Source organism: Apis mellifera, linkage group LG11 (assembly GCF_003254395.2).
Source record: "Apis mellifera strain DH4 linkage group LG11, Amel_HAv3.1, whole genome shotgun sequence".
NCBI lineage: Eukaryota > Metazoa > Arthropoda > Insecta > Hymenoptera > Apidae > Apis > Apis mellifera.
This window is the reverse complement of record NC_037648.1, coordinates 14,587,491-14,599,625: the sequence shown is the minus strand read 5'-3', so window position 1 is coordinate 14,599,625 and position 12,135 is coordinate 14,587,491. Positions and strand designations below refer to the sequence as shown.

The 12,135-nt window shown below is 31.2% G+C and overlaps 1 long non-coding RNA gene across 1 annotated transcript; it reads right to left on the bottom strand.

Annotated features, from left to right (window-relative positions):
- Positions 1-1,311: 1,311 nt before the first annotated feature.
- LOC102654793 lies at positions 1,312-3,687 on the bottom strand. Its single transcript, XR_001704969.2, has 3 exons — positions 2,959-3,687; positions 2,642-2,876; positions 1,312-1,859 (listed from the first exon to the last, which is right to left on the bottom strand). It is a non-coding gene; the product is annotated as an uncharacterized LOC102654793 (long non-coding RNA).
- Positions 3,688-12,135: the final 8,448 nt, after the last annotated feature.

Here is a 12,135-nt window from a genome sequence, read left to right as displayed (position 1 = left end):
CAATATGATAACATATTAAAAATCATCAGGATCGGAGAATAATACATTTTTGTGAATAATTATCGGTTCAAATTAATATATAATTTAAACACTTTGAGAAAAAATTGAAAAATAATTGTACATTTACCATTAACAACACTCAACTTAATGCAATAAATAGTTGAGTTGATTTATTACAATTACATTATTACAAAACGCATCAAAATTTTTGAATCTTAATTTAACAACAAAGTCGAAAAATTACACAATGTGACAAATAAATACAAACCTTTCATCAATAAAGAAATTTTTTCTTTACTTTTTCCTCTGAGAGATAAGAGTTATCTCTCTTTTAATCATCCAATGCCAAGATCGCATAAAAACGAAGAAAAGCGTCGTCTTAACGTGTCAAGTAAATTCTATTTCGACTCAGATAGGAGGGCAGTGAAATTCGTCTGGTCGTTTATCGGGACTAGACCGAGAGGAAGGATGATAGCCGGCGGCTAAGGGTGGATTCAGGGATCATTTCCTCTTCGTTCATTTTTCCCCTATATTTTTTTCTCCTTTTTTTTCTCATCTCTCTCGTTTGAAACATCCAAGCCAGAGGCGACGAACGCACAAGGATCGACGCCGCGCAGGAAAATATGGAAATAAAGTAGGCGCGCACGGATAAACGAGCGAGACGATGGCAGAGATGGATGCAACTCCCACGGGTGTTCGTTTTCAAAAGGATACCAAGCTGCTTTCATGCTACCATAAATCGAACATAGCTGGAATTTTAATCGGACGTCTCAGGGACTTGTACATTTTTTGGCTTCACGTTTTCTCTACTCACAATAATATTGTGATTTTTCTCTTTCTATTTTATTTAAACTGGTTAAAAACTGGTGTTTTGAATGATCTTCTTGATCGACTATCGATTACTAGAATTGAAAATTAACAGATTTTTAACAATGAATACAATACATTAGTGCGTCGATTATTCAAATTGCAGTATTACATTATTGTTATCTTATCTAGTTAAAACTAGTGAAACTATCTATCTTGAAACAATACTGATTGATATAACAATTACTCAATATATATATATAATAATATTCATATATAATGTACAATATATAATATATATGTATAATTATACATCAAATTACAGTAGTATTCTTGTATTTAATGAGTAATTTTATATAATTCCCAAAAACTAAATACATGTATGCCTCAATAGAAATAATTTGATTATATGAACAATTCGATTTTTTATCTTGAATAATTAATATTACTATATTAAAAATAGACTTAAAATTTCATATTTTTCTTATGATACTTAAAATTAATTATAATTTTTTATCGCAATTTGACAATTAACAATATCATCTCACTAAAAAATATATATGTTTGCATTAATTCAGTGATTTATTAATCACTGAAGAGAAAGAATAGGTAATTGGTATGAAAGAATGGAAGCCAAATAATAGCAGAAATTCCAGGAGGAGAGATTTATCCGAGGATCTCGATACGATCAAACGTCATTCCACCAATGATTTTCTTTTTCTTCGAGGAAAGGGAAGCTGCAAAAGCACTCTGGTTGATAGGCCACTGATCGCATGGTATCTCTCGTATTGGCTTCCCCTTAGCTCTGGTACATCTCTCTTGCAAATGGATCCTCAGAGGAACTAGATTCAGCCTGAGAGCCGGTGACAAGAAAGGAGTCGCCGGATTGGAGATATACGGGTCACCTCGATGATAGCTCAACAGGCTTCCCACCTCCTTCGATTCAATCGACTCGAATCGTGCTTAGAATTTGATAACTCTCCTTATTCGATTATTTCTTAAGAAATCCACTGTCAAACGATCTCAGTTCCTTCGTTGACAAGTAACTAAACCTGGAATAAATTTGATGTGTAATTATTCTTTTCTTATGAATAAGTATTTAATTGATATAATATTACCATGAATAAAAGTTTAATTTTTTTAAACAGATATATATAAAAAAATATCCAACATATTGTTAACAGAACAATTTGTAATATGTATTTTATATAAATGATTGTAATTAAAATAAATATATAAATAGATATAATTATATAATATAATTATATTATAATAATATATAAATATATAAATATTCCAAGTTTAAGATGCAAAATTTTGTCAATATAGATTTAATGATAAATGAAAATAGTTATATAAATATAGATTCACAAACGTTTTTAAGTAAAAATATAAAGAAAATATTCAATACTAAAATTAAATTCGTGATAATTAATATTAAACAAAAATTGCTATTAATTTAATGATAGTAAACACAACTCGCATAAAACCATATAATATTAAACACATCCTATGTTTATGTAACATTTTTAGCTTATTTACATAAAATATATTGACAAAGTGCACTTTAAACTTGGTACACTCTAATATAATTACATTTCTATCTTACTAAAATAAAGTACATTATTTTTGCTAAAAAAAACATTTTCTCGTTCCCAAAATAAAAAATATGAAATCCTTTCATTTTGATTACTCTAGTGTTAAACATTTGTCAAATTTTAAATACGAAAAACCTTCTACCTTCTACGTAATTCCACAGAAAAAAAAAATTCGTAATGAAAAGTATAAGAGGGGATGATCGTGATGATCACAGATCCCTTTACTCCTCTCGTACCAATCACAGTACCGTGATGCCCAGAAACGCATAAAATCTGACCGAGTTTTGCGCACCGATTTTGGCGAGCATATCCCGCGAAAAATCCTGCACCGCTCGTAAAAGTATCTCATATCGTGACGTGCAACCCTTCTCCCCTCTGTCTCCTGCTTTCTATCGTACAGGAGGACGCATTTCTCGAACCTTTCCGCTCTCAAAGCTCTCGAAAAGATAAATCAAGGCTCACGTAAAGAATCTGAAAAAAAAATACGAAAATTAGCTCGTTTCAAGACGTGGCTTGCCTCTGTAATTCTCTAATTTCTTCCATTCCTTTCTACCTTATGATACGTATAAATATATATTTCAAGATCTTTCGAGTTGTTTGTTTACTTTTCCAGGATAACCTCAATCCTCAGTCACGACACGTCTTCTCTTATCTCCGCTCATACGTTTCTCTCATTGGTCGAAGTCGCGGAATACGAGAGAATTTCCCAGTTGAACGCGCGCCATTTATTCCTTCGTTGAACTGTGACGATTTCTTCTCCTTTTGATCCGGCATTTATCAACGCGAACGAGCCACGATTTTATTATTCTTCTATAATGATACCTGAAATTATTTCATTTCACACAGTATTTTTTTCAGTGATAAATGCAATAAGAAATGGAAAAAAAAAATTCCAAGTTTGCAAAATTGGAAAATCAAAGTAGAGTGGTAGAGTGATTTAGTGATGCAGGGTTGGTAGGCTCTCGTGATCGTCAGCGCGATAAATGGAAAAGCACTCGAGGGGTCCATATTTTATTGCGTAATAAAATATAGTCCCACGATGGTACGAGAAGGTAATGGGTCACCTGTCCAGGATTTATCGCGAGCAAGGTTTGAAAACTGGGTTAGTTCTTTGAAATTTCTTAGAGGGAAATGAAAATAGTAAATTTAAGAAAACCTCTTAAACCTTTGTTCTTGCAAAATATTAAAAAATTTCATTTCTTATGATTGACAATGATGTAAGAAGAAAACTTTAAATTTTTGTTCCTTAAAATATTCAAAATTTTCTTTCTGCGATATAAAAAGTAATATAAGAAGTAAACCATAAATTTTTCTCAAAAATATTCAAAAATTGTCCTCTTTGTGATAAGCAATGATATAAAAAGAAAATTTTAAATTCTCGTCCTCAAAAATATTTTTTTTTATGACTAATATAAAAAGAAAATTTAAAATTTTCATTTGCCAAAATATTTAAAAATCATCTTCCAGTGACAGATAAAAATAAACTTTAAGCAAAGAAGTTTTTTAAGCAAGACAAAGAGAAGATGAATTAAAATTGAAAATGCGGCACAAGTTGAGGAAAGAGAAATGCAGAAGGAATTATTAATCATCACGTTCCAGAAAGATCTTCTTCTTCTTCTTCTTCTTTCCTCTTCTTTCCTCTTCCTCTTTTCTACAACATTTCAGTAGAAACGATCCGACCAACTGCATTTGAACAGTGACAAAAGTCCATAATTCGTCAGACACCATTGGCAGACACCAAGGGGAGGAGCACGCACATCCAGCCGGCGAAATGCAGCCAAGTAGTTGATGCCCGGCATTAGTCAGCCGTGAGAAACGCGGAGAAACCAGTTCCCCTCTAGGAACTTTCGTAATTTGACATAACAGATGCATCTACTGAATTCGTAATACTTCAACAGAGTCGGTCTGTGCGACTATCGATTTTCGATACCGAATCCTTCCATTAAACCTAACGACGACGTATATTCAATTACATCTGGCCCTCGATTGTTCCAAACAGTTCAATTTATTATTTGTGTACAATTTGAAAAAGTCTTGGCCGAATATTTCTTTTTTCTTCGTTTCTCTCTTGTATCAAGAAATTTCATTCTTTCTTCATTCCAAGATTTATACGTGTTTCGTTATTCGATTTAATGAATCAAAATACGATAAGTGCATTGAAATCAAAATTGTGATAACGATTTCTAGAAACTTGAAATTTTTCTTCAGGTTTTTAGGATTTCTTCGTTTTTCATTTTTCTTTATTTCACTGTTTATCTCTCATAATTATTTCGTTAAATTATGATTTTTTAGAATAGCATGTGAAAAAATGAAATTAAAATTGTAATCATGATTTTAACTTTAAATTAAATTTTTAAATTCTAAAAATTCGTTATTCATAATTATTCTCTCTTATTATTAACATCATTGAAAAAAGAGAATACAAGAAAAAAATCAGATTCTTGTAAATCTTCAGAGATCATCCAATCTTCCACAATCTCTAAAAAAAAAAAAGGAAAAATTAATATTTCAAAAATTTACAAAATTTCTTACAAACTTACATAAATTTAAAAATTAGATATCAATCGATTTTTAAAATTTTTCTAAATTTTCAATCACGTGAAAATGATTATCCACGATGAAAATTAACCATCGGTTAATCCAATTGCGTATACGGATAAGTTACAATGCAGAGAAGACGATTTCAGCTTGAGCTATTAGCCAGGCAAACTGGGGATTTTGATTAGGAATGAGACTCGCCGATACCTGGAAATGGCGCGCATTGTGTTCTCGACCCATTCACCTCGTCGATACCATGTCCGTGTGTGTTTCTTTGTGCGAGTTGTAGCTCACCACCTATACATTACCCTCAATTTTCATTCTACGTATATACTTGCATGATGAGCCCTTGAAGCCCTACAATGAACTAGTATTGTGACCAAGCCGTCCTGCACAACGTAATTCTGCGCAGAGCATGCGATAGAGGAAGCCAAAGTAACTTAATCGGCGGCCGAGTTTCGGTTTCCTTTGAAACACGTCGATCAAAATCTTTCTACTATTATGTCATCGCGATTACAATCGTGTCATTGGTGATGAACTCGTTTATCGGAAAATTGTTACGTGATTTTAAGCAAAAATATTAAGGGATTAATTCACTTTTGTGTTATATACTTAGAGTGTTGTATTCCCAGTGGGATTGAAATATCAACTGTTTTCGTTTACGTTCGTTTACGTTCGTTTATGTTCGTATATGTTCGGTGTTGATTGGCATCGATCGATCGTTCATGTAAACGAATGCACAACGAAATGGGTTTGTATTATAAATCAATTAATATGTCAATATTTTTTGAAGAACACGATCTTCTTTTAGAATATATATTGTTCTCAAAAATAATTTTTCACAAATAGAATTGAGAATAAAAATAACCATATGAAAATTCCTGTATTCTTATAATTGATGTAATATTAGTTGAAGAATTTTTTAAACGAATGATTAAAAATGAAAATAATTGTTTGATCACAAAAAATTATTTTACGAACGTTTCGTTGGAAAAATAGAATACGTAGAATAAAACAATAAACGTTTGAATGAAAAATTTAATCAAACCCTTTCCCATTAACCAAACAACTAGGTGTTTCGACAAAATTCACGAGAGATATCACAGTTCGTATATGCTATTCGTTTGAGTTAACATGTTCACGAATGGCCATTAAAATTCAGCCCTATTAACAGTCGATTTAAAAATAAACACATCTGTTATTTCACAATTACGTTTAAATGAAACTAATTACACTTTGATCTTGTTTCACTTTTGTAAAACCTTTTCACCCATTCAACGAACTTAATTTATCAAGATAACGAGAGTTCTATAATTATAAAACGTTCATAACCTATATCCATATATTGAACAGATTTTTAAAAAGTTTTAAAATTATTATCAATCGATTTGAGAATATCGTTATAATATATCTTGATGAACAATTGTAATATTTGTTTTAAATATGAAATATATTCTTCATTTAACTTTAGTTTTTCTTCGAAAAAAAAATCGAATAGGAGTAACTCGCGGTTATCGATAATTCATCGAACGCTTCTATCGATTCTTTGCTCTGTCGAACTCGAAATTAACCTCGATAAACTCTTTGATCGAGTCTCCAATACCAATTACGGAAAACGATCGACCGAGCTTTGACTCGTAATTGGAAATGAAAGGACAATCGAAAAAGTCGTATACGCATATGTTTAAAAAATTAAAAATAAATCTGTGATAAGAAATAAACTCTCATAATCTTGTATCGAATATTATTTTTTCAATGTAAATGCTACTTTAAAGTTGAAACTTAACCTTTTCGTCTTTAAACTCCCTCGGGGAGTTAAGCGAGAAGACAATCGATAAAGTTCGTATATATGCTTCTTTTCCATGTGTTTCAGCGTGCAATAAAACATACTATGGCGACGTGGGCAAGACCTACGATTTGGAGCTCCATCGACCTAAGGAGGATAAGGTGCCTTACATTTGCAAACTCACCTTCAGCGCACCGGGTGGCGATCTTGGAGACATCGTGCAGGCAAGTACAACTTCCCTAAATCTAATTATTTACATTCTTAATTAACATACAATCAGTGAATACGAACCGTAGTTATAATTAAACCATCAATCAACTCGTGATATATGTTTGCAAAATCAAATTTTAGGTTAGGTCACCAAAGAAATTTCCATCCGGCAGAAATGAAACTTTCCTCCAAATCACGGTATAATTTCATGGAAAAAGGATCACTATAGATAGTTGCTGTTCTCCGAAAAAGAACTCGAAAGCTAGTTTTTGAAAAAAAAAAAAAAGGGAGGGGAAAAGAGAAAAAAAGAAAAGGGGTGGGTAAAAAAATAAAAATGGAGAAAGAGAATTCCGGGGAGAAACAAGGCGGAACCACCGGTACAGGAGGAATAAAAATTAACGGTGGAATTTTTAATAACGCGAATTGCTAGAATTGCGCCAGTTAGCCGGAGAAAAGCATTCTCGAACATGCGTTTTGAGGCCACGAAAAACTTTCCAATGGAATGAACCGGGATGAAACGAAATAGGGTGAAAGTTTCTCCACTAAATTTATATATATATATATGGCTCGTTTGCTACGTTTTCTCATTGGTTGCCATATTTACCGTTTTTATCAAAACAGGTTGACACCACATTGAAAGAAATTAAATAAAAAAAGTTCTATATCTTTATTATTTAATACTATTCTTGATGGAGAAAAAAACAAGCGAAATCAATAATACTTTAATCGAAGTTTAATTGGAATTTTCATAGTTAGATATTCTTTAATTATAAGAAACTCAATTATATGAGAAAAATTAAAGAGATGTTTGTATATTTATGTTTCAATATTCGAGAATACTCGTTGCTGGATATTGTCGTTTTATTGAAATACTTTCAAAGAAGAATATTGGAAAGTTTAAGCGAGCAAATCTAATTAACATACCAACGAATAATTAATTTCTATTTAATGAAATTGCAACGATTCTAAAAGAGGAGAAAAATATTAATTCTTTTAAAGTGGTAGTCGAAAATTCAGCAAACTTTCTGTAATATCAAAAAAAAAAAAAAAATTACTTAATTCACACCATCAAAAAAATAATATAACTAACTAATTATTTTTCAAATTATCTAAATTATCTCTTAATTTTCTCACATCTAACTGCTTAACAGTATTAATAATTATTTTTCAAATTACCTTGCATTAAATTGTATTCCTAATTTTGCATTCTCTCTGAAAAAAATAAAGATGATATAAATTCACTAAATAACACTTATTTTGTAAATTATCTTACATTTCTTATTATTCCATAAAAAAAACATACAGTCAAGTAATAATTACTTTCCAAACCTATTCAAATATTCCATTCCTTCCATCACACCTTTTCAAAGAAGAAGAAAAAAAAAGGAAAGCCAATCTCAATAAATTTGCTCAAACTTCGTCCAACACCCGACAATCTCGATCAACGTAGGCACCACTTGCGATTTCAGTTGACGTTCGACAGTTTCACCCTGGGGAAATTTGTGTCGTTCACTGCTGAGGGGTGTCCGGACGGTTCGCTCCAGATTTCGGAGGCCCAACGACCGGACGTGGGCGGCCTCTGGTGCGGCACGTCCTGGGGGCCCGCGATTTACTACAGCGAGACCCAGACTGTCTCCATCACCCTCAAGCTGCTCAGGCTCAGCAAGGATCAGACGGGATTCAATTTCGACTTTAGGATGGCGTACAAGATGATCAGGAAATCAGACGCCGTGGTACGTTATGGCAATCCTTTCGTAGGTACGTATGAAAGTTTGGATTATATTCTTATATATCTTCCTCTTGGCAACGTGATTCCCTTGTTTTCTCACTTCTGATACTCTTACCTTGATAACTTTTGCATAAGTTAGATAGTTTTAAAAATATTGTAGTTTGGGTACAGTTGTTCAATTTCTTGATTCATGGTTCTTGAGATCATTCTTGAGATCTGGAAAACCAAATTAAAATTATAGAATTCTTTTGTAAAATTTATGATATGAAATGATATTATTAATATTAAATATTAGAATATAATGAAGATATCATAGGAAAAAATTATATTTGCTTTTTTAGAATGGAATTTTAAAATAGAATCAGATTATAATATCTATTTCATAATTATAAATAATTATATAATTGAAAATAGATAGATATATGTAATTATATTTCTACCTTAATAAAATAATAATTTTGCTAAAAACATTTTCATGTTTTAGTATTAAGTAAATTATTAATTTTGCTATTTCACTTTATTTTCCTATATAGAAAAAAATCTAATAATTATTCTAACTATCATTGTCAATGATGATCTGTGTATCACATATCCACAATTTATATCCAAACCATTAAAGAACTAAACTGTTAATAATGAGAAACTGTCTATCTTCTTATTTATTATTTATATTTCTTTGCTATGAATAATAATAATGTGAGAATAGAAATCAATAACACACCAATAATATTTTTCATTTTAAATGTCAATGAATATGTCCAAGCTCTATTAACAAGCTCCATCAATGTAATTTTTTCATAAGAATATCAAGAGATGCAGTTACAAAGTATACAATTCCAAGTATCCAAATAAATTCCAAATGTATTCCAAATAAATCACCTGTAAAGCAAATAAATAGTTAAAATTAATATAATAAGAATTTCATACATTCCATGTATGAAATACATATACACAAATACACATATAAATATACACATTCTTGTAATTTTTCCAAAAGAGTGATTTTCCAATCGATGCGATTGCAATCAATTCCATCATTCCAAGTGAATCACCTGCAAAACAAACAAATAATTAACATTAAAATCCATCAAAATTATGGAATTGTAGGAATAACGCAGGCGACAGGTACGCCAGCGTCGACAGAAACAACATTATCAACGTCCTCGAGCGACTATATGAACAGCTCGATGGCGATGCCGGTGCAAATGGTGGAGCAGCCATCAGAAACGACGAAACCGAGTACCGAGCAATACCTGGGGGATCTGATATCGGGCACCTACTGTTCCCGCATATTCAGCGACTGCGACCGGAAAAAGTGTAGGCTCCAGTCGCCCAACTTTCCAGGATTATATCCGCGCAATCTCACCTGCTACTACGCAGTAAGTCTTCACTCCAAAGATCTTCCAAAAACTTTCGAATCATCCTCTTAAACGCGATAAGTCGAAGAATAACAACGCAACATTTCTCTCTTTTCGTTCCCTTCTTCTTCGAGTTCGAGAGTTCCTTTCGAGAAGTTGTTTCCTACCCGTTGATAAAACTTGGCAAAAGTTCGATGACCCTGTTTCTTTTATCTTGTATCGGGAGACGATTAAGGATTTTTCGATTTTTAAGGAGTGAAGTTTCTTCGAAAGATGACGTTTCTTGGAAAATTTTTTTTCTTTGGAAAATTATTGAAGGAAAAAAATGAAGCGATTGTTTTTAACCTATTGGCTGTGACTCGTTTAAAATAAATTTATTAAAGGAATTTTATTATATCATATTTTTTAAATTTTCGTCATTTATATATAATTGAAAAATCACAAGTTATTTGAATAGAAACGAAAATCCTAATGAAAAAACATTGAAAAAAATTAAATAATTATTTACAAAGATAATATCTTTTGATTTTGATATTTTGATATAATGTCAAAATCATTATTTTGAATAGTATTGTATAAATTTAAATTTTATTTAGATAAAATTTGGTTGTTTATTAAAAAATTATTAACAAAAACATTTCTTTGAAATAGGTTAGATTAAGTTTCAAGTTATTTTTATTTACTACTACGGATTGATAATGAAATCTAGTTTATTATCAATTACAGAGAAGAAAACTAATTCAAAAAAAGCATTAAATCATTTAAACGAGTTTTTATTTAATTTTGATTTGAAATAAAATTAAAGTTAACATTTATTTAATTTCTGATTTATATTGGATTTTACTTAAGTTAGATTAGATTAATAGTTTTTCAATTTAGATTAAATTAAACACTTTTTTCACAATGTTATTTAATATATCTTTCACGACATAATAAAAATTAAAATCTAATAACGAAATTTTACCGACATAACCTCTATTTCCTATTGACAAACAAATTTCAAGAATTCCATGCTCCACGTAACAATTATCGACAAAGTCTTCTGAAACTTTGCCAGTCCTTGCTAATGAATATTAACAAGTCTTCCTTTCTAAATCGTAAAGAGGGAAAAGTATGACCCTCGAACGTTCTTCGTGACACGTAAAACGTACCCGGTTAATCCGAGAAGCCGTATTTCACTACAAAATCGCAGACGAGCAAATTGAACGGGTCGAATGCGGCACAGGTTCGAAACGAAGAGGGAGCATCGGATACCATTGGCATTCTGACGAAAATTTACGAGGCAACGACCGCGGATCTGCGAACTATCCACCCATTATTCTCTGTTTCCTGGCTGAACTCGACTTTCCGCGCTAAATACACTTCGACGCAAAGATAAAAATATCGTGGAACAAATATTGGTTCTATTAAAGTTTCCTTTGGTTTTATCTCGTTTCCATCAAGATCGAAAAAGAGAAACTATAGGTACGAAGAAGATTGTATTAGATTGGCCGGGAGATAAAGAGATTTTGATGGATTTTAATCGTTTTGAAATCGACGAGATATTTCACGATACTGTTATATATATTCACACTATGAACGAGATATTTCGATATACAATTTATATGACGCCATAGACGAAATATTTCGTGATACAATATAGGTTATACGATACAATGGACGTAATATTCCGCAGCACAATGTAATTTATACTATTGACGACACTATTGACGAGATATTTCGCGACATATATAACGTATAAAGTATCATGAACGAAATATTCCGCGATATAGATTATATAACACTATAGACAAAATATTTCACGATATATTATACGTTGTATAGTGTAGTAATTTATACAATGTCTTTGACGAAATATTTCGTGATATATTTATACGATATTATAAATGAAATATGATACAAATATAATTTATTAATTTATTAATATTAGATATATATATATAAAATATTATATAATATAAATATATATGTTATAATACTATAGATGAAATATTCCACAGCACAATATCGTTCGTACGATACGACGAACAGCGCGAGACTAAATATATCTATCGAATCGAATTAAGAATACGAATAACATCGATTCTCGCATAATAAACAAACTCGATA